This window comes from Phyllobates terribilis, unplaced genomic scaffold (assembly GCF_046119375.1).
Source record: "Phyllobates terribilis strain yellow unplaced genomic scaffold, ASM4611937v1 Scaffold_84__1_contigs__length_6523798, whole genome shotgun sequence".
NCBI classification, from domain to species: domain Eukaryota; kingdom Metazoa; phylum Chordata; class Amphibia; order Anura; family Dendrobatidae; genus Phyllobates; species Phyllobates terribilis.
In genome coordinates, this window is record NW_027362844.1 from 3839989 (window position 1) to 3867212 (window position 27224).

Below are 27224 nucleotides of genomic sequence, written 5' to 3' on the forward strand. Positions count from 1 at the left end.
AGAAAGAGGAAAAGAGAACTGTCTGAGGACTTGAAAACCAAAATTGTTGACCAATATCTTCTTTTTGTGTTGTTCCAATACACACAAATTAAATAAACATGTGAACAACAAAACATGTGTAATTGTAATAATTTTCTGGGAGAAATACATATATATACATTCATAGACAGACTTCATGTGTTCTCCTGCTAATAGACTGTCATACCCAGAGACGCAGCTTATAGGAGTTTCCAGGGGCGGATATACCATTGGTGCAACAGAGGTAAGGGAATCCACATTCACATCAAAAGATGCAAGTAGCTTATTTCACAGTACGTTATTAGACTGCAAAGAGTCCATGTACTGTTCTTGCCCAGGGGTCTTCTCCTGGGGGTTGCAGTTGTACAGCGGCTCAATATCTTGAAGGTACCCAAAAGGCTCCAAGGTATTGTTGGGATTTTGCATTGATTCATGCATCTTGTCTAGAGATGAGCAACTAAATTTGCAGGACCTTGGTCTAAGAGAGCAGGTTAGTAGTCTGTGGCTGTTGGATGGGAGCCTTGCTAACAGCCTCTTACATGCCGGCATCCCTGGCTCCTCTTTTGATTAGCCGGCCAGGCGTGATGTCATTTGTGCCTCACACCACAACTATGACATCGACATCAAAAGAGGAGCCGGAGATGCCGGTTCATGGAGCTCCGGTCCTGCGGCCGTGGAATACTGACCCGACTGTTGGACCAGAGTCCTGCAAATCCATTCGCTCATCTCTACTCTCGTCATATCTACCAATAAGGGAAGACATTGTATGGGATTTCCCATAATACCAGCATAAAATGAATCCATCTGCATTGAGTTTTCCATGCTGTTTGTGGCAGGGTTTTATAGAGGTACATCTGGGTATTTGGAGCTCTGGGTTCAATCCAGATCTCCAACTTCTATAAAGATATGTTGTAAAATTGTTGTGTACATTAAAAAGTGCCTGCATATTGTGGAGTTCTCAATCTAGCCTGCAGCTTATAATCTATATAGATTTCAGCCCCCTTGCAATATGTATGTTCTATGAATGTTTCTGCAGATGATTTCACCGTTACATCCTTCTTGTAGGGCCTGAAAAACTCCTATGATCATCTGCAGCTCCAGCTAAATGATATTGTGGAGCTTGTGCGAGGAGGCAAATTGTCCCAGCAGACTCGCAGCACATTGGGGGCTCTCGTCACCATAGAGGGGCACGCTCGTGACCTGGTCATGGAAATGATCCAAACAGGTTTGTGCAAACATCATGGCTGGCACCAAACTTTCCAATACCATGTTCTATTTATCATACACTACATGGAGAAAGGTATTGTGCCCCCTCCACATTACACCTACAGGGGCTTTTATGGCCTCCTATTCTAAATCCATATACAGGATGTTAATATGGAGTCCGTCCCTCTACAGATATCACAGCTCAATATGCAGAGCACCTTCATACATTTCACCCCATTCCTATCTTCTTTCCATATCTATGTTATATTCCCCCCTCTTTTCTTTGAGTTTTCATAGGACACAATTGATCTTGTCACAGTAAAGCAATCTTGGGGTGTACTTACAATGACGTCTATGGGGCAGTAGTCATTTCTGCATATTGAGATGGTGGTCCCTATATAGGAATGTTTTTGCATCTGTAGGTGTCGGCGTCCCCTGTATATGACTCATTGCCACAGTTGATATTCTTTATAGTCAGTGTTTTGGATGGCCTAGGTGCGGTGTGTAATATTTTCTATCAATGGTGTGTGTGCCCTCCTCTGTGCGGTGTCCTTCCATAACCATGGATGTACTAATAAAGGGTTTTTATTTCAATTCCTTTAATGACCTTTTGTTCGGTTTCTTTGTAGGTATTATGTAATTCTCCGAGTGGTCAGCCATTCTAAGCCTGAGCAGACATATGGCAATGTAATTGATGTGTGACTGACATTGTTCTTCCCTATGTTGCGGTGACATATTTATGCTGCCATTGTGCAGTATTTGTTCTAATTAATCATCCTAAAGGTGTTTAGTGGGGTTGAGGTTGAGAACGTGTGTGAAACAGTTCTGCTCTTCTATTCCCTTAGGGTTGGAAGCTACAATTGTTTAAAATGTCTTGTGCTGAAGCATTAAGATATTTTTTCACTGGAACTAAGGGGCCTAGACCAACCCCTAAAAACAAGGCCATACCCCCACCAGCAAACTGTACAGCGGGCACAATGCAGTTAATAGGGTAACGTTCTCCTGGCATTCACCAAATCCAGACTCGTCCATCAGATGCCAGATAGATAAGTGTGATCCGTCACTGCACAGAACAGGTCTCCTCCAGAGTCCTGTGGTGGTGGCTTCACACCACTCCATCTGACGCTCGGCATCGTGCTTGGTGATGTAAGGCTGCATGCAGCTGCTCGGCGATGAAGCTCCTGGCGGGGGCGTAGTGTTTGTGGTGATGTTGTTACCAATGGAGTCAGGAAAGCGTTCTGCCCTCTGCTCCTCAGCACTCAGTGACCCCGCTCTGTAATGTTCCGGGGTCTCCTGAGTTGCTGCAGTTCCTTCTACTCCTTAATAATATCACTCACATGTGATGGGGGAAGATTTAGGAGGGAAGAAATTTAATATCCAGACTTGTTACCCCGGTGGCTCCTATTACAGGACCGCGCTGGTATCAGAGAGCTCTGCACCACCAGCTGTTCTGTCATATGTTAGTAACAGCACACAGCATGGGAGGGCGGATGTTATACACCGGGGGGCGTGGGGATTGATGTTATACACTGGTGGGGGGCGAGAGTCTTAATGTTATACAAGGCCGAGGGGCCAGATGTTATACACTGGGGGTACAAGGGGCTAGATGTTATACAAGTCCGAGGGCTGGATGTTATACACTAAGGGGCGAGGGGACGGATATTATACACCGAGGCGAGGGGACGGATATTATACACCGGGGCAAGGGGACGGATATTATACACCGTGGGCGAGGGGACGGATATTATACACCGTGGGCGAGGGGACGGATATTATACACCGTGGGCGAGGGGACGGATATTATACACCGTGGGCGAGGGGACGGATATTATACACCGTGGGCGAGGGGACGGATATTATACACCGTGGGCGAGGGGACGGATATTATACACCGTGGGCGAGGGGACTGATATTATACACCGTGGGCGAGGGGACGGATATTATACACCAGGGGTCAGGGGACGGATATTATACACCGTGGGCGAGGGGACGGATATTATACACCGTGGGCGAGGGGACGGATATTATACACCGTGGGCGAGGGGACGGATATTATACACCGTGGGCGAGGGGACGGATATTATACACCGTGGGCGAGGGGACGGATATTATACACCGTGGGCGAGGGGACGGATATTATACACCGTGGGCGAGGGGACGGATATTATACACCGTGGGCGAGGGGACGGATATTATACACCGTGGGCGAGGGGACGGATATTATACACCAGGGGCGAGGGGACGGATATTATACACCAGGGGCGAGGGGACGGATATTATACACCGGGGGGCGAGGGGACGGATATTATACACCGGGGGGCGAGGGGACGGATATTATACACCGGGGGGCGAGAGGCCGGATGTTATACACCAGGGGGAGGGAGCGAGGGTGCAGATGTTATACACCGGGGCTGGGGGCCGGATGTTATACCCTGGGGGTCGGATGTTATGCAAAGGAGGGCTTGGGGTTGGATGTTATACAGTGGGGTTGAGGGGATGGATTTTATACACTGGCCGGGGGGGGCAAGGGGACGGATGTTATACACCAGGGGGAGGGAGCGAGGGGACGGATATTATACATCGTGGGCGAGGGGATGGTTGTTATACACTGGGAGCGAGGGGACGGATATTATACACCGGGGGGCGAGAGGCCGGATGTTATACACCAGGGGGAGGGAGCGAGGGGACAGATGTTATACACCGGGGCTGGGGGCCAGATGTTATACCCTCGGGGCCGGATGTTATGCAATGGATGGCTTGGGGTTGGATGTTATACAGTGGGGTTGAGGGGATGGATTTTATACACTGGCGGGGGGGCGAGGGGACGGATGTTATACTAAACTAGGGGCAAGGGGCGGATGTTATACACCGGGGGAGGCGAGAGGCCGGATTTTATAAACTGGGGGCTGAGAGTCCGGATGTTATACACCGTGGGCAATGGGACTAAATGAAAAACGCAGAATTCGGTGACTAGGAGTTTTGTCCTATAATGTATGTGCATTTGCCTTCCCTTTAGAAACTCTCCCTCGTGATTCTGCAGTGTCTTAGAGGTTGACTATCTTTTCCTACATTGCTCAGGAGTTTCTCATGAAACAGACTTCCAGTGGCTTGCCCAACTCCGCTATTACTGGGAGAATGAGAATGCGAGAGTGCGAATCATCAACTGCAATCTGAAGTCCGCCTATGAGTACCTGGGCAACTCCCCACGCCTGGTCATCACTCCGCTCACTGACAGATGCTAGCGGACTCTGCTATGATGTGATGGGTTATGCTCAGAAATCTTTTTGACTTTTGTATGATGCATGAAACTTATTAGAAAGTTTATTGATATTTCATACCAGTTCTTTCATGTTTCATTGGTAGATCGGTGCTTTTTATCTAAATCTTGGTGGAGCTCCAGAAGGTCCGGCCGGCACAGGAAAAACTGAGACCACCAAAGATTTGGCCAAGGCGCTGGCCGTGCAGTGTGTGGTCTTTAACTGCTCTGATGGTTTGGACTACATAGCAATGTGAAAGGTACATACAATGTTAAGCTGCTCCATTGCAGATAATAAACTGACTCCAACCGATGTTCTGCTGACATCTTTTGATTGTATAGTACAGACCAAAAGTTTGGACACACCTTCTCATTTAAAGATTTTTCCGTATTTTCATGACTATGAAAATTGTACATTCGCACTGAAGGCATCAAAACTATGAATTAACACATGTGGAATTATATACTTAACAAAAAAGTGTGAAACAACTGAAAATATGTCTTATATTCTTGGTTCTTAAAAGTCGCAGGTTAACAGCAGCTCAGATTAGAGACCAGGTCAATGCCACACAGAGTTCTAGCAGCAGACACATCTCTACAACAAGTGTTAAGAGGAGACTTTGTGCAGCAGGCCTTCATGGTAAAATAGCTGCTAGGAAACCACTGCTAAGGACAGGCAACAAGCAGAAGAAACTTGTTTGGGCTAAAGAACACAAGGAATGGACATTAGACCAGTGGAAATCTGTGCTTTGGTCTGATGAGTCCAAATTTGAGATCTTTGGTTCCAACCACCGTGTCTTTGTGCGACGTAGAAAAGGTGAACGGATGGACTCTACATGCCTGGTTCCCACCGTGAAGCATGGAGGAGGAGGTGTGATGGTGTGGGGGTGCTTTGCTGGTGACACTGTTTGGGATTTATTCAAAATTGAAGGCATACTGAACCAGCATGGCTACCACAGCATCTTGCAGCGGCATGCTATTCCATCCGGTCTGCGTTTAGTTGGACCATCATTTATTTTTCAAAAGGACAATGACCCCAACACACCTCCAGGCTGTGTAAGGGCTATTTGACCAAGAAGGAGAGTGATGGGGGGCTACGCCAGATGACCTGGCCTCCACAGTCACCAGACCTGAACCCAATCGAGATGGTTTGGGGTGAGCTGGACCGCAGAGTGAAGGCAAAAGGGCCAACAAGTGCTAAGCATCTCTGGGAACTCCTTCAAGATTGTTGGAAGACCATTTCCGGTGACTACCCCTTGAAGCTCATCAAGAGAATGCCAAGAGTGTGCAAAGCAGTCATCAAAGCAAAAGATGGCTACTTTCTAGAACCTAGAATATAAGACATATTTTCAGTTGTTTCACACTTTTTTGTTAAGTATATAATTCCACATGTGTTAATTCATAGTTTTGATGCCTTCAGTGTGAATGTACAATTTTCATAGTCATGAAAATACAGAAAATCTTTAAATGAGAAGGTGTGTCCAAACTTTTGGTCTGTACTGTATATACTTTTTTTTTAGTTTTTCCAAGGGCTGGCATCATCGGGAGCATGGGCGTGTTTTGATGAGTTTAACCGTATTGAGCTAGAGGTGTTGTCCGTGGTGGCCCAACAGATTCTCCGCATCCAGAGAGCCATCCAGATGAAGATGGACATGTTCAACTTCGAAGGAACAGAACTGAAGTTTAACCCAAATTGCTTCGTAGCCATTACCATGAATCCTGGCTCCGCGGGACGTTCTGAGCTGCCGGATAACCTCAAGGTAAAGAGTCCCAGTGCCTTGCATCGGGCCCTTCCACAACATTTCTATAGGATTAAGCTCAGGACTATGACTTGGCCATTCCAAAACTTTGTTTATTCAACCATTCTTTTGTAGAACGACTTGTGTCTTTGGGCCATTGTCTTGCTACATGACCCACGTTTTCTTGAGATTCAGTACATGAACTGATATCCTGATATTTTCCTTTAGCATTTGCTGATAGATTTTAGAATTCATTGTTCCATCAATGATGGCAGCCGTCCTTGGCCAAGTGCAGCAAAACAGGCCCAAAGCATGTTACGATTACCATCTTTGTGTTTCATAGATGATAGGAGGTTCTTATGCTGTAATGCAGTATTTTCTTTCTGCAAACATATAGCTTCTCACTTAAAATCTCTATCTTGGCCTCATCCTTCCACAAAGCATTATTCCAGTTACCTATTGATGTGCCCAGGTGAGTTTTAGCAGTGACATTTTAAATCGCATTGCCTTTCTCCTTGCAATCCTGCCATGCTCGCCATTGTTGTTCATTGTCCTTCTGATGGTGGACTCATGAACAATTACATTAGCTAATCTGAGGAGAGGCCTTTAGTTGCTTAGAGGTTACCTTGAGTTCCTTTGTGACCTCACAGACTGATGTAGCTTTAAGTCAAATTTATGCAGTAATACAGAAATTTTTGAGGGGTTCACAAACTTTCAAGTAAATACTAGGTTTACAAAAGAAACATAAGATTTCATCAAAGGGATTATTCTCCCCCGAACCTATATGAGATTGTACATTTCCTATGTATAATCACAACACCTGATGCCCTCATTTCTGCAAGCTCCTTAATATTGATGTCCCATTCTCCTATTTTCCAAAATGGACACAGTAGAGGTGTGGAGAGAGATTTGGAAAGTGTTAAAGGAGTATTCCCATCTCCAAGATCCTATCCCAATATGTAATAGGTGTAATAATAATATTAATAGCAAATACCTCCAATTGGAAATGTAGTATAGTTCTTCTGATTAGCTATGTTGCTTAACCCATGTGCAGGGCATAGCAGTAGCTTAGGTATCCATGGTTACGACCACTATCAAGTAACTAACTGTTACTATGAGTGGTCGTAACCATGGATACCTAAGCTACTGCAATGTCCTGCACATGGGGGTAAGAAACTTACTGTAGCTAATCAGAAAAACTATACTACATTTCAAATTGGAGATATTTGCAAACATTATTATTATTATACCTATTACATATTGGGACAGGATCTTGGAGATGGGAATACCCCTTTAACCACACTTTGACTGACTTTCCTCTGATGTGGAATAGACACATCACTTTTAGGTCTGGGGTGGAGGATAGTGTAAATGGACAGAATGGGTTCCCCGGCTCTATTCCTAGTTTACAGTAATTTAGTTTCATTTGTTGACTGACCCATCTGGTTTGCGCATTTCAGGTTCTTTTCCGGACTGTAGCAATGATGGTCCCCAACTATGCTCTGATTGCGGAGATCTGCCTTTATTCTTACGGTTTTCTGCACGCTAAACCTCTAAACATTTACAAACTCCCCGTCAGCCAGCAAAAACGAGTTCACTGACAGTATCTCACTTAACTCATTCTGCAGCCGGCAATTAACAGTGCAACACAGAGGCCACATGTATTCCCTATGGAAAAACAATTCTGCAGCATATTTTAGTGCAACTCAGCAGCGTTCCATTCCTCTTTTATCATTCCTGGAAATGTAGGAATTAATTGAAATCTGTCAATAACGAGTCCCCTACACAGTCTGACAATGTCACCACTGTTTGGGCACAGTCAGATTGTATAGGGTTGTCCTCTATATAGATTATATATACATTATATATCATTTACACATACATTTCCAGGAGGTATAACAGAGGGACGATACAATGTAGAGTTTTAGGAAAAGAGGTTTCATACTTATTTTTTGGAGAATACTATTCTTTACTCATACAGACATACCACAAGAACTGACGGCTCCTTTGTAATGGGGTTCCTCACTTTTAATATTGCTTCATGTCATATTGTATATGAATTATTTTATCATTTAATCCTTTTTCATTCTATTTAGCTCTTGCGGTCAATTAAGGATGTAAACGAACCCAAATTTTTGTCTCATGATATTCCTCTGTTCAATGGGATTACCAGCGACCTGTTCCCTGGCATTCAACTTCCGGAAGCCGACTATAAGGTATTAAAATATAATAGTGTCTTAAAGGGGTTTTCCAAGACTTAAAGAGGACTTGTCCCTCGCCATAAATATGTAAATGCCGCTGTTCTCCTGACTCCGGCATTGTTTTTCTTTTCTTCCTGCTCCTCTCCGTTCCTGACATCTGTCACTCTCCTCTAGCCCTTTAAGCCAACTGGGCAAGGCCTTCCTGAAGACTCCCACAGAGAGGACTTGATGACCACGCCCACTTGGCTATTAAAAATTATGAACTAGATTTCTATAAAGAGGCTATATCTCAGGAATGGAGAGGTGCAGGCGCAAAAGAAAAACACCGGATTCATTAGAACAGCGGCATTTACACCAGGTAATAAAATTGCATATTAATGGCAAGTGATAGGTCCTATATAGCGGGCCAGCTATCATTTGGATGACAGTTATCTTTCCCGGCTCCCCCATATTCAGGAATGCTCGCTCCTGTTTTCTCTATGACAGAGTCGCTGCCAGAATCTTATGGCAGCTGCTAATTTCAGGGTCAGAAAGTAAGGATTGGGTGATTAAATTCCAACCGCCCGATTTTTATGTCCCCCAACATAATCTGTCATGAAGCCCCCATACACAGTAGATGGTGGACCAATCCCATTGAAATCACCCGATCCTGATCCACTGCTTTGGAATTGGGATACATGACCTTGTCACTCCTCGTCCGGTCCCATTAGTGCAACCTGGGCAGCTGCACAGGGGCACCAGAGGTAAGGGGGCTCACTTATACCTCCAATGCAGGATGATCTGATGTAGAAAATAAATGGTTAAAACATCTGTGAGTGATTTATCGCTAGTTTAGTTGTAGGTTATGGAGACATTTTTTTTTAGATGAATGAATCGATTCACAGGAGACTGATCCAATGGCCAGGTGTCATGGGTGCGTCAGATGTGACAGACAGTCGCCCTGCAGTTGGTTGCAGGAGATCCCTTCGTTTGGCATTACAGACATCTTCTTAGCGGTCTCACTGTAGGACCCAGCGGTTACCTCCCTCCTATTCTAATTGACAATCAGGCCTGGGTGTTTAAATACTTCCAGGTTGCTACACAGAGGTGCCAGTGATATTCACATGACCCCTTGTGAAGGCTTGGAGCAAGTGCAGCTCTTACTTCCTCTCTGATGCTAAGAGGATGTGTGTGCCATCTCTCTGAAGTCGACTCAAGCTAAGCTACTTCCCCTGTGTCTGTCTCCCCTTGCTGTCTTTAGTTGTCAGTGGGGATTGACTAGTGCTCACCCCCCTTCCCTATCCAGGGTCAAGCGCTAAGGAAATACAGGGATAGGTTCCTGTGCGGCAATTGGTGAGGAACCAATATAGAGTGGGTAAGGGAGACAGGGTGATTGCAGATCAGCCTAGGAGGTCTCCATTTCCCCCTTTCCCTAGTATCTGGGCTCCCTTCCCCTCATCCCTTTGTGTCGCACTTTGTCTTTCCTACACTGTGCGTGACATCAGGTCAGTGGTGGGCACTGAATGAGACCCCTGAGAGCCACCTTATTTCTTCCTGCCCCCCGGCTCTTCTTCAGATTAGCCGGCCTGGCATGACGTTATGGTTGCAGCATGATGTACACCAGGCCATATAATCAGAAGAGGAGCCGGGGATGCCAGCAGCTAAGAGGCGTCTGTCAGGGGTCCCGTCCAGCGGCCACAGAATACTGATCTGGGTCCTGAAAATGTATTCTCCCACCTCTAATTGGATCCACTGTAAACAGACTGATGAAATATTTTACCTTCCTTTTGCTCAGGATTTACTGGAATGCGCACAGGAGAGCTGTGCTGGACACAACATCCAGCCCGAGAAGGTCTTCCTGGAGAACATGATCCAGACGTATGAGATGATGATTGTCAGACACGGGTGAGCTGCAACTACAGAAGTCCATGGGACGGGGGATTTATTCTTCGCTGTTTCCATTTTATACAATGGACCATGCTGCATTTTGTTCATCCCGTACAGTTTTATGTTGGTTGGAGAGCCGCTCTCTGGAAAAACGAAGGTCCTCCACGTCCTCGCTGATACGCTGTCTCTTATGAATGAGCGAGGGTGCGAAGAAGAAAAAGTGATTTACCGGACAGTGAACCCTAAAGCCATCACCATGGGGCAGCTGTTCGGGCAGTTTGATCCAGTGTCACATGAGGTTCGTCTATGATTGGAATTATTCTTTACTAGATGGTGGCCAGATTCTAACGCATCGGGTATTCTAGAATATGTATGCGGCCGACCGGGCGCAATTAGCAGAGCGGTGTTTAAATTTGGCGCCAAAATGGCTGATTGGTCGCGTTTGCAGGCCGCGACCAATCAGCAGAGGGGTGTTTAAATTTGGCACCAAAATCGCTGATTGGTCGCGACCGCGAACAATCAGCAGAGCGGGGTTTAAATTTGGCGCCAATAATGCTGATTGGTTGCGGTCGGCGGTCGCGACTAATCAGCAGAGCGGTGTTTAAATTTGGGGCCAAAATCGCTGATTGGTCGCGGCCAGCAGCCACGAGCAATCAGCAGAGCGGCGTTTAAATTTACCGCCCATATTGCTGATTGGTCACGCCCGGCCATCGCGACCAATCAGCAGAGTGGGGTTTAAATGTGGCGCCAATAATGCTGATTGGTTGCGGTCGGCGGTCGCGACTAATCAGCAGAGCGGTGTTTAAATTTGGGGCCAAAATCGCTGATTGGTCGCGGCCAGCAGCCACGAGCAATCAGCAGAGCGGCGTTTAAATTTACCGCCCATATTGCTGATTGGTCACGCCCGGCCATCGCGACCAATCAGCAGAGTGGGGTTTAAATGTGGCGCCAATAATTCTGATTGGTCACGGCCAGCCACCGCGACCAAGTAGCAGAGCGGCGTTTAAATTTTCCTTTCATATCGCTGATTGGTCGTGGGCGTCGACCGCGACCAATCAGCGTCGTATTAGTGAGGACCGGGGAGCGGCGCTGCTTGTGCTGCTACTTCCGCTGCGAGAAGCCGGGAGATGCGCGGCTGCTCGCAGCAGAAGCATCCCGACCGGCGCCGCTCCCCGGTCCTCCGTTCAGCTAGCGGCCGGGAGATGAGCGCCTCGCGCCGGTCATCTCCCTGCTGCATCGCCGCTGACCTCCGTCCTGCAGATGAGCCGCTAACGGCCGCCATCTTTTTCTCAAATTCCCCGTCGCTGATTGGCCGCGGCCGGACCAATCAGCGACGCGTGATTTCCTGGACAGAAAGACAGACGGGATAAGACTATTATATATATAGATAATTCTAATATCTTTGCTGAAAATGGGAAAAAGCCCTTTTATGGCTTATGGACATGGTAGAAGGGGTCCCTTCAGAGACATAGACCCCAGCCATACATTGCCGGGCAATCATTTTATTATGACTTACTCCCTGTTTGCACAAAAATTGGAAACTGTTTTATTTTCCCCATCAGACATGTAAACAACAAATTGTATTATTTATGCCAGAAATTAGCATAAGTTTGCATACTTCCAGCCACATTCTGACTAGACTGTGTCTGGCCTCACTCAATACACTTGCTTTGAGTGAGGTCACGCACTTCTAGTTGGCATGTGACCGCATATATGCAAATCACTTACTTGCGGTCTCTTCCGGTGCCGGCACGTTCACTTCAATAGGGGCCACGTGTAGTCAATACATGTGTATCATCAATATCATAATCCCAGGCATTCCCTTTAATAATCCTTTCAATTGTGGGATTGTATTGGATTTTATGGGAAGAGCAATTTTATTGATGCCTCTCTTCATTTGCAGTGGACCGATGGGATAGTCGCTAATACTTTCCGGGAGTTTGCGTTATCTGAGACCCCGGAAAGAAAATGGGTTATCTTTGATGGACCTATTGATACGCTAGGGATAGAAAGTATGAACACAGTCCTAGATGATAACAAAAAGGTAACTCTATTTTACTTTGTGAAAACTTTTTTTTATTTAACCGCTTCCCGACCGCCCACTGTAGATAAACGTCCACGCTGCCTGGGCTCTGTGCAGCGCGGACGCTTAAAAACGGTGGGTGGTCCCGCAGCGCTCAGGACCCCGAGGGTCCTGCAAGTGCTGCGGGTGTGGTGCAGAGCGATAGCTCTGACAGGGAACATCATCGGGACCTGATTGGATCAGGTCCCAGTGATGTTAACCCTTTGCTGTCTTCTATATGCCGCGATCTATAGTGATCGCGGCATATAGAAGACAGCAGGAGGAGAGGGGGTCGTCTACTTACCTCTCCGACGACCCCTGATACCTTCCAGGATCTGGCGTTGCTATGGCAGCTGGAGGTCACATGACCGCCTCCAGATCTGCCATATACGGTGTTCTGCCAGGCTCAGCCTGCAGCTGAAACCTGGCAGGAGACACTGACTGTGAAACAGTCAGCAAAGATCTCATGTAATGTAATATATGTCTATTACATTACATGAGATCAGTGATCAGAAAAATAAAAATTAATGTACCATACAGGGACTAAGTAAAAATGTAAAAAAATGTTTTCAAACTACTAAAAAAAAATCACAAAATAAATAAATAAAATATTAAACCGATAAATCCGTATATTTATGCAAAAACAAAAAAAGTACACATATTTGGTATCGCCGCATCCGAAACAACTGTGCCCACCGTAATAAAAATAAATAAAAAACGGAGCAAAAAACTATGCTTTTTCCTCATATCGCCAAACAAAAAGTAGAAAAAAATGCGATCAAAAAGCAAAATGAAAATAAACATGGTACCGCTGAAAACGTCATCTTGTTCCGCAAAAAACAAGCCGCCATAGAGCTCCATCAGCCGAAAAATAAAAAAGTTATAGCTCTCAGAATAAAGCAATGAAAAAAAAATATTTTTTCTATAAAATTGTTTTATTGTGTAAAAGCGCCAAAACATAAAAAAATATACAGTAAGTGTAGTATCGCTGTAAACGTACTGACCTGAAGAATAATGCTGCCTCATCACTTTTACCACACGCAGAACGGCATAAAAAAAAACCTCAAAAAACAATTCCTGAATTGTTGTTTTTTGTTAATTTTACCTCCCAAAAAACGGAATAGAAAGCGATCAAAAAATGTCACGTACCCAAAAATGGTACCAATAAAAATGTCAACTCGTCCCGCAAAAAACAAGCCATCACATGACTCTGTCGGCCGAAATATGGAAAAATTTTAGCTCTCAAAATATGGCGATGCAAAAACTAGATTTTGCAAAACAAAGCGTCTCTTAGTGTGTTACAGCTGTCAATCATAAAAACCCGATATGAATCTGGTATCTCTGTAATCGCACCGACCCAAAGAATAAAGTAATCTCATCACTTATACCGCATGAGGAACGGCGTAAAAAATAAATAAAACCAATTCTTCACCTGATACTTATTTGTTTATTTTGTCTCCCAATGTGCTCACCACACATCTAGATAAGTTCCCTAAGGGGTCTAGTTTCCAAAATGGTGTCACTTGTGGGGGGTTTCCACTGTTTAGGCACATCAGGGGCCCCCCCAAATGCAACATGGCGTCCGCTAATTATGCAAGCAAATTTTACATTCAAAAAGTCAAATGGCGCTCCTTCCCTTCCAAACCCTGCCGTGCGCCCAAACAGTGGTTTTCCCCCACATATGGGGTATCGGCGTGTTCAGGAGAAATTGCACAACAAATTTCATGGTGCAATTTATTCTATTACCCTTATAATAATGCAAAATTAGGGAATGAAAAACATTTTTGTAGGAAAAATGTGAAAATTTTATTTTTACAGCTCAATATTATAAACTTCTGTGAATCACCTTGGGGTTCAAGGAGCTCAACACACATCTAGATAAGTTTCCTAAGGGGTCTAGTTTCCAAAATGGTGTCACTTGTGGGGGGCTTCCACTGTTTAGGCACATCAGGAGCTCTCCAAATGCAACATGGTGTCTGCTAATTATTCAAACAAATTTTGCATTCAAAAAGTCTAATGGCGCTCCTTCCCTTCCGAACCCTGCAGTGCGCCCAAACAGTGGTTTTCCCTCACATATGGGGTATCTGCGCGCTCAAGAGAAATTGCACAAAAAATTTTGGGGTTCATTTTTTCCTGTTACCCCTGTGAAAATAAAAAAAATTGGGTCTAAAGTAACATTTTTGTGAGAAAAGTTAAATGTTAATTTTTTTCTTCCCCATTCCAAAAATTCCTGTGAAGCACTTGAAGGGTTAATAAAGTTCTTGAATGTGGTTTTGAGCACCTTGAGGGATGCAGTTTTTAGAATGGTGTCACTTTTGGGTATTTTCTGTCATAAAGACCCCTCAAAGTGACTTCAAATGTGATGTGGTCCCTAAAAAAATGTTTTTGTAAATTTTGTTGGAAAAATGAGAAATCGCTGGTCAACTTTTAACCCTTATAGCTCCCTAACAAAAAAAAATTTTGGTTCCAAAATTGTGCTGATGTAAAGTAAACATGTGGGAAATGTTATTTATTAACTATTTTGTGTGACATATCTCTCTGATTTAAGGGCATGAAAATTCAAAGTTTGAAAATTGCAAAATTTTCAACATTTTCGCCAAATTTCCGATTTTTTCACAAATAAACGCAAGTGATATCGAAGAAATTTTACCACTATCATGAATTCAATATGTCACGAAAAAAGAATCTCAGAATCAGCGGGATCCGTTGAAGCGTTCCAGAGTAATTACTTCATAAATTGACAGTGGTCAGAATTGAAAAAATTGACCCGGTCACGAAGGCAAAACCAGGCTCTGGTGCGAAGTGGTTAAACAATTCTCAACTGCCCATATGATAATGCCATGTGTTTGAAAGCTTCTAATAGTTTTTTGGGCAACATCTGAGTTAATTAGAGACACACCTGTGGATGTATTTTAATGCACACCTGAAACACACTGCTTCTTTGTGTAGCATCATGGGAAAGTGTAAATAAATCAGCCAAGATATCAGGAAGAGAATTGTGGACTTGCACAAGTCTGGCTCATCCTTGGGTACAATTTCAAGATATCTGAAGGTGCCTCGTTCATCTGTTCAAACAATTATATGCAAGTACAAACAAGATTGGAATGTCCAGCCATCATACCACTCAGGAAGGAGACGGGTTCTGTGTCCCAGAGATGAACGTGCTTTGGTCCGACATGTGCATATCAACCCCAGGACAAAAGCAAAAGACCTTGTGAAGAGGATGGCAGAAGCTAGTAAGATTGTCAGAGTGACAATTCACAGTGAAACGAGTACTGTATCAACATGGGCTGAAAGACCACTCTGCCAGGAAGAAGCCATTACTCCAAAAGAAACATAAAAAATCCAGATTAATGTTTGCAAATGCACACAGGAACAAAGACCTTAATTTTTGGAGACATGTCCTGTGGTCTGATGAAACTAGAATTGAACTTTTTGTGCATAATGACCATCGTTAAGTTTGGAGGAAAAAGGGAGAAGCTTAGAAGCCTGAGAACACCATCCCAACTGTGAAACACGGGGGTGGCAGCATCATGTTGTGGGGTTGCTTTGCTGCAAGAGGGACTTGGTGCACATCACAAAATACGTAGATGGCTTCATGAGAAAAGAAGATTATGTGGCAATACTGAAGCAATATCTCAAGACATCAGCCAGGAAGTTAAAGCTTGAGCAGAAATGGGTCCTCCAAATGAGCAATGACCTGAAGCATACTGCCAAAATGGTAACAAAGTGGCTTAACCCCTTCGTGACCAAACCAATTTTTTTAAATCTGACCAGTGTCACTTTATGTAGTAATAACTCTGGAATAACATATCCCATAGCTTTTGAGACTGTTTTTTGTGACACATGATACTTCATAATAATGGTAAATTTAGGCTGATATGGTTTGCGTTTATTTATAAAAATATCAGAAACTTGGCAAAAATGTCTTAAAAATTGCACTTTTCAAACTATGATTGATTATGCCTTTAATCCCAATAGTCATACCACACAAAAACAGTAATAAATAACATTTCCCTCATGTCTGCTTTACATCAGCACCATTTGTAAAACGTTGTTTTATTTTATTAGCATTTTAGAAGATTTAAAAATGTAGCAGTTATTTTTCATTTTTTTCAAGGAAATTTACAAAACTTATTTTTATAGGGACCTGTTCAGTTTTGAAGTGACTTTGAGGCTGCATGCCCACTGTGCGTTTTTCAAGCGTTTTTGCTGCGGAATTTTAGGAGCGAAAACGCTTAAACGCTTGGTAATGCGTGCCCCATGGTCCTCAATGATAACCCGCATGTGCTGTGTGTTGGTATATGCAACAGTTGTGGACTTCTTTGTTTGTGTGAAGGAGGACTTTATGCTGATCTGACAGTAGATGGCGATGTTGTGTAAAGTTTCCTTGTTTGCTGTATTGTAAAAGAAAAAAAGTCTCTCTTGTATTTTCTATTTTGTTCTTACTTCCTGATGCACACTGTGTAACTGTGCGTTTTTTCCTTTACCTCATGTTCTGAGAAGTAAAAGCTTGTTATCCCCTGTAATCTGCTCTGTGAAGTTTTATACTGCAACTGTGGGTATCCAGAAGCTGTGCAACACTGTGCACATGCTGCGGAAATTTACGCTGCAGATTATCATTGCGGAAAAATCTGAAGCATATCCATTAATTTTGCGGAAACGCGGCGTAATTGCCGCAATTGACTTCCATTGTATTGCATAATATCTTAATGACTACATGTACACATGTGGATATTAAGTGATTCAATGTGCGGATGGTACCCAGGTCTGGAGAAGAGGAGACTCTCCTCCAGACCCGGGTACCATAGTACCTGTAGTTAAAAAATAATAAAATAAAAAATAACATTATACTTACCTTCTCATGGCCCCCGGTCTCTTGTATGGTGCGTCCGGTGTCTTCGGCAGCTCGTGGTGGTGTAAAAGGACCTTCCATGACGTCATTTAGTCATGTGACAGGTCACGTGACCGTTGATGTCGGCGGTCGCTTGACCTGTCAACATGACTAAATGACGTCATGGAAAGTCCTTTTACACCATCGCGAGCCGCCCAAGACACCGGACGCACCGGAGAAGGAGACCGGGGGCTATCGCGGCCAAAAAAACCTCGCGGGGATTGCCTGCCATGCACGAGCAATCCCCGCATGTTTTTTTTGGGGTGTCTAATAACCATGAAACATGCGGGCGGGGACTCGAGCATTTCACTTGAGCACCCGTGATACATGGTGCATACCTGAGTACCCGATGCAAACTCAAGTAGCGAGCACTTGCGCTCAAGACTAATGACAACTTATTCAATATGATGACCTAATGTTATCAAATTCTGTGTCGTTCAAAATGTTCACTATACCCCTTAATAAAATCCTTGAGGGGTATAGTTTCCAAAATGGGGTCACTTTTGGGGGAGCTCCAATGTTTAGGCACACAGGGGCTCTCCAAATGCAACATGGTGTCCGCTAACAATTTGAGCCGATTTTCCATTCAATTTGTTAGCGGACACCATGTTGTGTTTGGAGAGCCCCTGATGTGCCTAAACAGTGGAGCTCCCCCTCAAGTGACTCCATTTTGGAAACTAGACCCCCCAAGGCACCTATCTAGATGCATAGTGAGCACTTGGAACCCTCAGGTGCTTCACAAATTGATTCGTAAAAATTAAAAAGTGGGAAAAAAAATACTTTTTCATCTTTACGAATCAATTTGTGAAGCACCTAGGGGTTCCAAGTTCTCACTATGCATCTAGATAGGTGCCTTGGGGAGTCTAGTTTCCAAAATGGGGTCACTTGTGGGGGAGCTCCACTGTTTAGGCACATCAGGGGCTCTCCAAACGCAACATGGCGTCCGCTAATTATTCAAGCAAATTTTACAATCAAAAAGTCAAATGGCGCTCCTTCCCTTCCGAGCCCTGCCGTGCGCCAAAACAGTGGTTTTTCCCCACATATGGGGTATCTGCGTGCCCAGGGGAAATTGCACAACAAATTTTGGGGTCCATTTTTTCCTGTAACCCCTGCAACAATAAAAAAAATTGGGTCTAAACTAACAGTTTTGTGAAAAAAGTTAAATGTTCATTTTTTTCTTACACATTCCAAAAATTCCTGTGAAGCACCTGAAGGGTTAATAAAGTTCTTGAATGTGGTTTTGAGCACCTTGAGGGATGCAGTTTTTAGAATGGTGTCACTTTTGGGTATTTTCTGTCATAAAGACCCCTCAAAGTGACTTCAAATGTGATGTGGTCCCTAAAAAAATGTTTTTGTAAATTTTGTTGGAAAAATGAGAAATCGCTGGTCAACTTTTAACCCTTATAGCTCCCTAACAAAAAAAAATTTTGGTTCCAAAATTGTGCTGATGTAAAGTAGACATGTGGGAAATGTTATTTATTAACTCTTGTGTGTGACATATCTCTCTGATTTAAGGGCATAAAAATTAAAATTTTGAAAATTGCAAAATTTTCAAAATTTTCGCCAAATTTCCATTTTTTTCACAAATAAACGCAAGTGATATCGAAGAAATTTTACCACAATCATGAAGTACAATATGTCTCGAAAAAACAGTCTCAGAATCAGGGGGATCCGTTGAAGCGTTCCAGAGTAATTACTTCATAAAGTGACAGTGGTCAGAATTGTAAAAATTGGCCTGGTCATTAACGTGCAAACCACCTTGGGTTGTAAAGGGGTTAAACACTGCACCCCTCAACGTATTTAAAATTGCTTTCATATAGTTCATTAACCCTTCTGGTTCTTTTCAGGAAGTAATTTGGCCATGAACTGCCAAGGCAAACATCAGGACCACACAATCAAGATATCAAGGTGCCCATAAAGTTAAAAGGAAGCCCCCACACTGTGTTAACTATTTAGATTCTATAATCACTATTGACAACAGAATCGAAGGGGTTAAACGTCCATGGTCTGTGCCAACACTGATCATGGCTGATGCAGCAAGTTGTCAGCTATAATGTACAGGTGACAGCTACAGGATAGTCACCTGTCGGGGAACGCTAGTCTCTTATATTGCAGATCAGTAAAAAGACGTCTATTGGTCAATAAGGGGTTAAGGATAACAAAGTCAATGTTTTGGAGCGGCCATCACCAAGCCCTGATCTTAGTCCTATTGAAAATGTATGGGCAAAGCTGAAAAGGCCGGTGCGAGCAAGACGACCTACAAACCTGGATCAGTTACAGCAGTTGTGTCAGGAGAAATGGGCCCAAATTCCGACCTAAGAGTATGTGCCCACGTAGCGTTTTACAAGCGTATATGCTGCGGACTTTCCTCAGGGTAAACGCTTGTGAAACGCTAGGTAATCTGCCCCCCATGGTCCCCAAGGGGAATCCGCAAGGTCTATGCCCATGCTGTGGATTTTTCCGCAGCGTTTTTGATGCGCGCAATAATCCACAGCATGTCGATTAATTTTGCGTTTCCGCAAGCGGAATTGCCTTTGCAATGCAATAAAAAACACAAGGCAATTCCACATGTGGAAAACGCGCGATAAACGCAGGATAAACCCGCGTGGAATTCCGCATGCGTTTTTCCGGGAGAGGACATGCGGAAATGAAGCAGAAATTTTCTGCTTCATTTCCGCAACGTGGGCACATAGCCTTATATTGTGAGAAGCTTGTGGGAGGAAATCCCAAATGTTTCACCCAAGTCATTCACTTTAAGGACAATGGTACCAAATACTAATGAAATGGATGGAAAGTTTTGACTTTGTTTTAAGCATTTTTATTACTTACTGCATTCTCGCTCTCTCATTATTCTGGCATTTGGCAAATATTACAAATGATGGTAATCCTAATTGACCTAAAACAGGAAAGGTTTATTCTGATTTCATGTCAGATATTGAGAGAAACATGCATATACTGTATGTCTTTTTATATAGTGTATGGAAACTTCTGGTTTCAACTGTATATGAGATATTGAAATGTAATTGGTCATATTGTCATTTATTTTGAATGAAGTAAGTGAATTCCCACATTAATTTGACATTATATAATGTCTTTATATTTAAATAAATCTCAAGTGATTTCAACAATACAACAGGATGTTATTTTCTTATAATAAAAAAATTAAAATAAAAAATTCTATTGTGGTGTTAATTTTGTAATATTGATTTCTTTATCTGTTTCATTTATGTCTCAGTGTTTGAAAAAGGCCTTTTGCATAAGGCTGAAACGTTACATTGAATTTTGGGATTTCTTTATGAAATAAAGAATTGCATTATCATTATGAATATTTGAGTGCCGAGTATCTATATATACACTGGCATGCCAGGCATGTCAATCTCCACAAGGAGAAAAATGACCCTTTAGATCCCAGTGAGAAGCCTCTCATACAGTCAAATCGGATCTCATGCTTTGTACTGACGAGGAGCAATACCCTGAAACACCGTGGCTGCAAATTGAGATTCTGGTTTGGCTTTTATCCCAAGCCATGTGACAAGGCTCGTTAAAGGGTCGATATTGACTTTTAGGATTGCTACTTCCAATAGACTTGTCACTTATCTCACTTTTAGCAAATCAGAATATACCGTAGATCATATATAATAGAAATAATCATTATCCACTGTCTGTCTTTCCAAAAGTGATAATAGGAAGTGCAGCCATATCGGTTGTGGCCTTTGAATTAATTTCTCAGAAACAGACAGTGAACAGTCATTTTGTCAGGATGTTATATCAATGACTAAGTTATTAGTTTCCAAGAAGCTGCTTTAAAATTGACAAACTACTTCTTCCTATTTTTGCAGCGGTGCAATATTGCCATCTTATTAGAGAAGAGCAGTTAAAGAGAATGTGTTATCAAACAATAACCAATTGTTTAAATTACCTTTTAACATGAAATTTATTTTTTTTTTTTACTTTTTTTTCACTATAGTAACCATCTAAACTAAAAAAACACACCCACAGATCCTGCAATTATCACCCTGGCCAAAATTAGTTTCATATTTCCTGTTGTATGCGGAAGATTTTTCAGCAGTTTTATTATCATGACTGAAAATGACAATGAAAGATGACACCTCTATATAAAGCAGATAAAGTAGCCACCATTCACTATAAATGAGTCACAGCTCACCTCCTCACCCTTCCTTCACAATGAGTCTATTCTTAGGACTAGTGGCTAGTGTGAAAATTGTAAGACTTCAGGATTGGTTTTTTTGATTGTGATGTTAAAAAGTGAAAATCTAAAAAAAATGACATTTACAGTAAATTTAATGTAATCCCTTCTCACCATGGACAGTTTTAGTTTTTGCGCTTTTTCTTTGTTCCTCGCCTTCTTTCTCCCCTTTCGTGTGACATAGCTGTATGAGGGCTGTTTTTTTTTACCCTACAATATACTGGAAAACTGGAACAAAAATTCCAAGCGAAGTTAAATGGGATTGCGTTTTTCATTGTATTTGGGTTTTGTTTCTAAGGTTTCATTGTGCAGTGAAAATGACCTGTGAACATGATTCTTCACGTCGAGCAAACTTGAAAAACCAGATATCAAACTTGTATAGTTTTATTTTGATGGTGAAAATATTTCAGAGATTCGGTGGATAGAGCTTTATGAGGGCTTGTTAATTGCTGAGGTTTTCATTAATAACATTTTTTGGGTTATATACGATGTTTCAATCCCACTTTTTCATGTACCAACATGGCAGCCATGGGGGCGGTCAGTAGGCTCATGGTTGCCACTGAAATCCATAAGCAGCACTTTCACTTAGTGAAGGGGGGTGGAAGGCAACATCCCATGGGCATCCAAAATGGTTAACCTCTGGGACATCGCACCTTAACTACCACGGTCAGGGATTTACTGCAGCATCTAAGGGGTTAACAGCAGCAACCAGAGCTGCTCTAATAGCGGCTTTTACAGACAAATACCGGCAGTATAACACAGCTGGAATCTGCAGGTATATTGCGGGTGGAGTTGCAGAGTCCACTCCACACACTCGCACCCAACATGCACTATACATGTAGGGCAGATAGGGGTTAAACAACAGAGGACACGTTCCTTTTAAGCACTTAAGAATTTATTTATTTTTTACTTTGCAGATAGTATACTGGCATATGCTCTGTACTTAAAAGGAATGTCTGCATTAGTTAATGTCTTTTTGTTAGAAGGGCCCCAATATGCCGACTAAAGGATGATCTGTTGCTGGCAATCTCAGCGATAAGCCATTTGTTGAAAAATCTGGCAACAAGCATTTAATTCTCCTGCACTGCCACCAAAGGAAAGAGGAGGTACTGCACAGTATCCAGTGAAATCAATAAACTGACTATGTAATGAATGAAGTACTGGGACCTTCAAAGTGGGAATGACTCCATGTAACTGCTCTCTAGCCTGCATAAAATGGGTTCAGGTTTACAACGGAGAATCCCCACTATTAACCTGTATAGTGCCCCAAGTATGTGCAAGTGGTTTCTAAACCAGACAACCTCATTAAGTCTCATAACACCTTTGTCAATAAACAGGTATTCTCAAGTTACTAAGTTGCTTTAATTAGTTAAACAGCATGAAAATACACAAGTTTGCCACTGACTTGCTTTTTCTATCTGCTGTCATTCTCCTGCAATGAGAGCTTTTATCTTACATAGTGTAAAGCTCATTTCCATGGAGTTCAGCCACTAGTAGACCTTGGTAGAGAGTGTGCAGTAGTAACATTCCAGGAGAACAGTTAACTCCTAACATACCGTTATCTCTGTCCAGCCCATTCATTTCTATACATCAGTTAGCTGCTCCCTGCCTTCTCCCTTTAGGCTTTTGACGAGATGCTCTTATCCATCCTGAGCTGCTCAAGAGATCACTTATGAAAACTCCTTTTAGGCATCAAACATTTCCTTTGTTCAAATAGAATATAGATCTACATATTTTAGAATGTGTATGAACTACATGTCTGAAATAAAAATAAATGATTCTAAATAATATATATATATATATGTGTGTGTGTGTGTGTGTGTGTGTGTGTGTGTATATATATATATGTATGTATGTATGTGTATATGTATGTATGTATGTATGTATGTGTGTGTGTGTGTGTGTGTGTGATATATATATATATATATATATATATATATATATATATACACTGTGTGTGTGTGTGTATATATATATATATATATATATATATATATATATATATATATATATATATATACAGTACAGACCAAAAGTTTGGACACACCTTCTCATTTAAAGATTTTTCTGTATTTTCATGACTATGAAAATTGTACATTCACACTGAAGGCATCAAAACTATGAATTAACACAGGTGGAATTATATACTTAACACAAAAAATTTGGGAAACAACAAGTTAAGGTGGCCACACACAATAACTGAAAGTTGATTGCTGGTTCTGCCGTCCACTACCTCTCCCAACTCTCATACACGAGAAGGTTTGGCTTGGTTAAATGTTCATGTGTTTTCAAAGTGGAGAACTGTGAAAATCACTGCCAAACGGCTCTGGCAGCAGCTTATCACCTGAATAACAAAAGGGTCGGGCATTAAGGGTCAGGCAGTTTGAATTTTACCTCCTCTGACCTCATCTGTCAGGGAAGAGTCTGGATGTCCCCTTAGACTATTAGCTTAGTCTATTGTGTATGGAGGCTTAAAGGGGTTTTCCATTACTCAGACAACTCCTTCTCAATCCATATGTGTGTCCCCCAGTAAAATAATAACACCTATACTCCCCTCCAGTGCCAGCACTATTCCAGCGGTGTCTGCACTGGCTCTCCTGGGGATTGCGTGTGTCATGGGTGTGTCAGAAGTGACAGACAGTCATCCTGCAGTTGGTTGCAGGAGATCTCTTCGTTTGGCCTTACAGACAACTTCTTAGAATATGTATCTCTAGGACCCAGCGGCTAGCTTCCTTCTGGCTAATTAACACCCTGGCCTGGATGTATAAATACCTGTTGTGAGCCAGAGGGAGGTGCCGGCGATATTCATTACCCCTTGTGAAGGCTTGAGCAAGAGCAGTACTTCTTCCTCTCCGGTGCTAGAGAACGTGTGCGCATTTGTCTGCAGTTGACTAAAGCTAAGCGATTTTCCCTTGTTTGTCCCCCCTTGTTGTCTTTAGTGTTCAGTGGGGATCAACTAGTGCTCATCCTTTCTGTTCCCTAGCCTGAGCCTAATGGCAGGGAAAGACAGGCCGAGGTACTCGTGCGGCGATTGGTGAAGAACCAATAAAGGGACATTAGTGGAGACAGGGTGACACTAGATCAGCCTAGGAGTTCTCCACTCCCCACTTTCCCTAGTCTGGGTTCCCTTTGCCTTTTCCCTTTGTGTTGCACTTAGTCTTTCCCACACCTTAAATGACAGCATGACATTATATCTCATGATTCCTAGGGGCAATCAGCGCTGACTTTACTCTCCCCACCTTTGGCCAACTTGCATACATCCAGAGGAAGTGAGAGCTGTTGCTGCTCTTACTTCCTCCGGATGTACAGGTATGTGCTATAACTGGAGGCAGGAAGAGTGAAGCCAGCGCTGATTGGCAGCAGGGATCACTTGACATAACAATGTCACGTGATCCCAAGGAGAGCCAATGCCGACACGGCTGGAACACTGGAGGGGAGTATAGGTGTTATTATTTTACTGAGGGCAAAAATATATTTATGGAAAAGGAGATGTCCGAGTAGTAGAAAACCCCTTTAACTGTTGGCTACTACTTTCATGGATGTGGACAGAAAGCTCTTTCTGAGTTAAGTAGTTCAATCTGACAAAGGTTTCCAATAGAGTTGGTGCGAGTCAATTTGCAGGACCCAGTCCATCAGCCACATCCATAATCTGTGACTGCTGCATCGGAGCCCTGAGAACCACCTCCTACATCCCGGCATCCACAGCTGTTCTACTGATTAGCCGGCCTGATGCAATGTCACATATGCATCATGCTGTAACCATAAAGATGCAGCTAATCAGAAGAGAAGCAGGGAATCTTGGAAGGTAGAAGGCAGGTCTTGAGGCTCCTGTCCAGCATCCAAAGATTACTGACGTGGCCGATGGACCGAGTGCTGCGAAACGAATCGCACCAACTCTAGTTTTCAAATAAAACAACAATGTCTAAATGGCTAACCAATATTGCATTAAAGGATCTATCTACTTTATTTCTCCCCAAAACTGTGCCTCTCTTGTCCATGGGGTGTGTCTGGTATTGCAACTCAGTGCCCCATTGATTTGGTTAGGGATAAGCTACAATATCAGGCAGCGCTCATGGGTAGTGTGAAATGTGTATGGAGTGTGGTCTGTATCTATGCTATTCTCTTTGTTTGAATTTTTTTTTATACATTTGTAGGTAACTCAAATGGATCATAAACTCAATCTCATAACCGATATGATTCACCACCTGATAGCAAACCAACAAAGCGGTCAGTCTACCAACAGAACACCGCACCGGAGCAACTCTCTGAACGACGGGAGCAACCTCTCCAGTACTCTGCCTACCTACCAACAGTTAACAGTGCCAAGACGAGACCAAGATAATGCATCTTGATGAACAAACACAAACTAGTTCTACTGTCCTCAATGCAGATATTCATTATTTTAATGAATGCATTTATAAGCAGAAAGTAAAATGAATGATGAAATTAGACTGAGTATGGAGTAAGTGTGTAACACTGTAAAGGACGTCTTGTCTATTCTCTGTAGATCCTATGAGGGTTCATTGAAGGTTTCTTAGAGGAAGGGACATGGAACATATGTGTATTGCTCCATGTAGAAACATGCAAGAAAGCATCTGATACATTGATGAATCCTTTCTCAGGAAGATTGTAGCTCATCGGCCTGTGGGATCGTAAATCGCTACGGGTCGTGCTGTAAAACTGGCAATACAACTGAACAATTACCCTGATTTTTTTTACTGTATTAAAATACACTTTTTACATTGATTTTCAATTTTTGGGGGGAGAAAAATAGAAATAAATATTGTACTGTAGAAAATGACACTTCTTTTTTTTTACAATGTATTTTTGGTAAAAATGGTATTAAAGAGTTAATTTTTCTTTATGATTTCTGACACAATTTTTTTTTCTGGAATATTTTTTGACATCTGATCAAATGTATTGTATTTTCTCAAAAATGTTGATATTTGCACATTGATTGGTTTAAAGCAGTGATGGCGAATCTTTTAGAGACCGAGTGCCCAAACTGCAATCCAAAACCCACTTATTTATCGCCAAGTGCCAACACGGCAATTTATCCTAAATATTGAGGTTTTACTGATACAAACAACTGATACAAAGAGCAGACGAGGGCAGCATAGAGCAGCCACAGACAGGAGCAGGGGTAAGAGACTGCAGAAATAAAGAATGTGCTCACCCACATCCTGGTATATAAGCTGGCCCTCCCCTCAATCCTGGTATATATGCTGGCCCTCCCCTCAATCCTGGTATATATGCTGGCCCTCCCCTCAATCCTGGTATATATGCTGGCCCTCCCCTCAATCCTGGTATATATGCTCCCCCCCTCTCAATCCTGGTATATATGCTCCCCCCTCTCAATCCTGGTATATATGCTGGCCCTCTCCTCAATCCTGGTATATATGCTGGCCCTCCTCTCAATCCTGGTATATATGCTGGCCCTCCCCTCAATCGTGGTATATATGCTGGTCCTCCCCTCAATCCTGGTATATATGCTGGTCCTCCCCTCAATCCTGGTATATATGCTGGCCCTCCCCTCAATCGTGGTATATATGCTGGTCCTCCCCTCAATCCTGGTATATATGCTGGTCCTCCCCTCAATCCTGGTATGTATGCTGGCCCTCCCCTCAATCCTGGTATATATGCTGGCCCTCCCCTCAATCCTGGTATATATGCTGGTCCTCCCCTCAATCCTGGTATATATGCTGGCCCTGCCCTTAATCCTGGTATATATGCTGGCCCTGCCCTTAATCCTGGTATATTTGCTGGCCCTGCCCT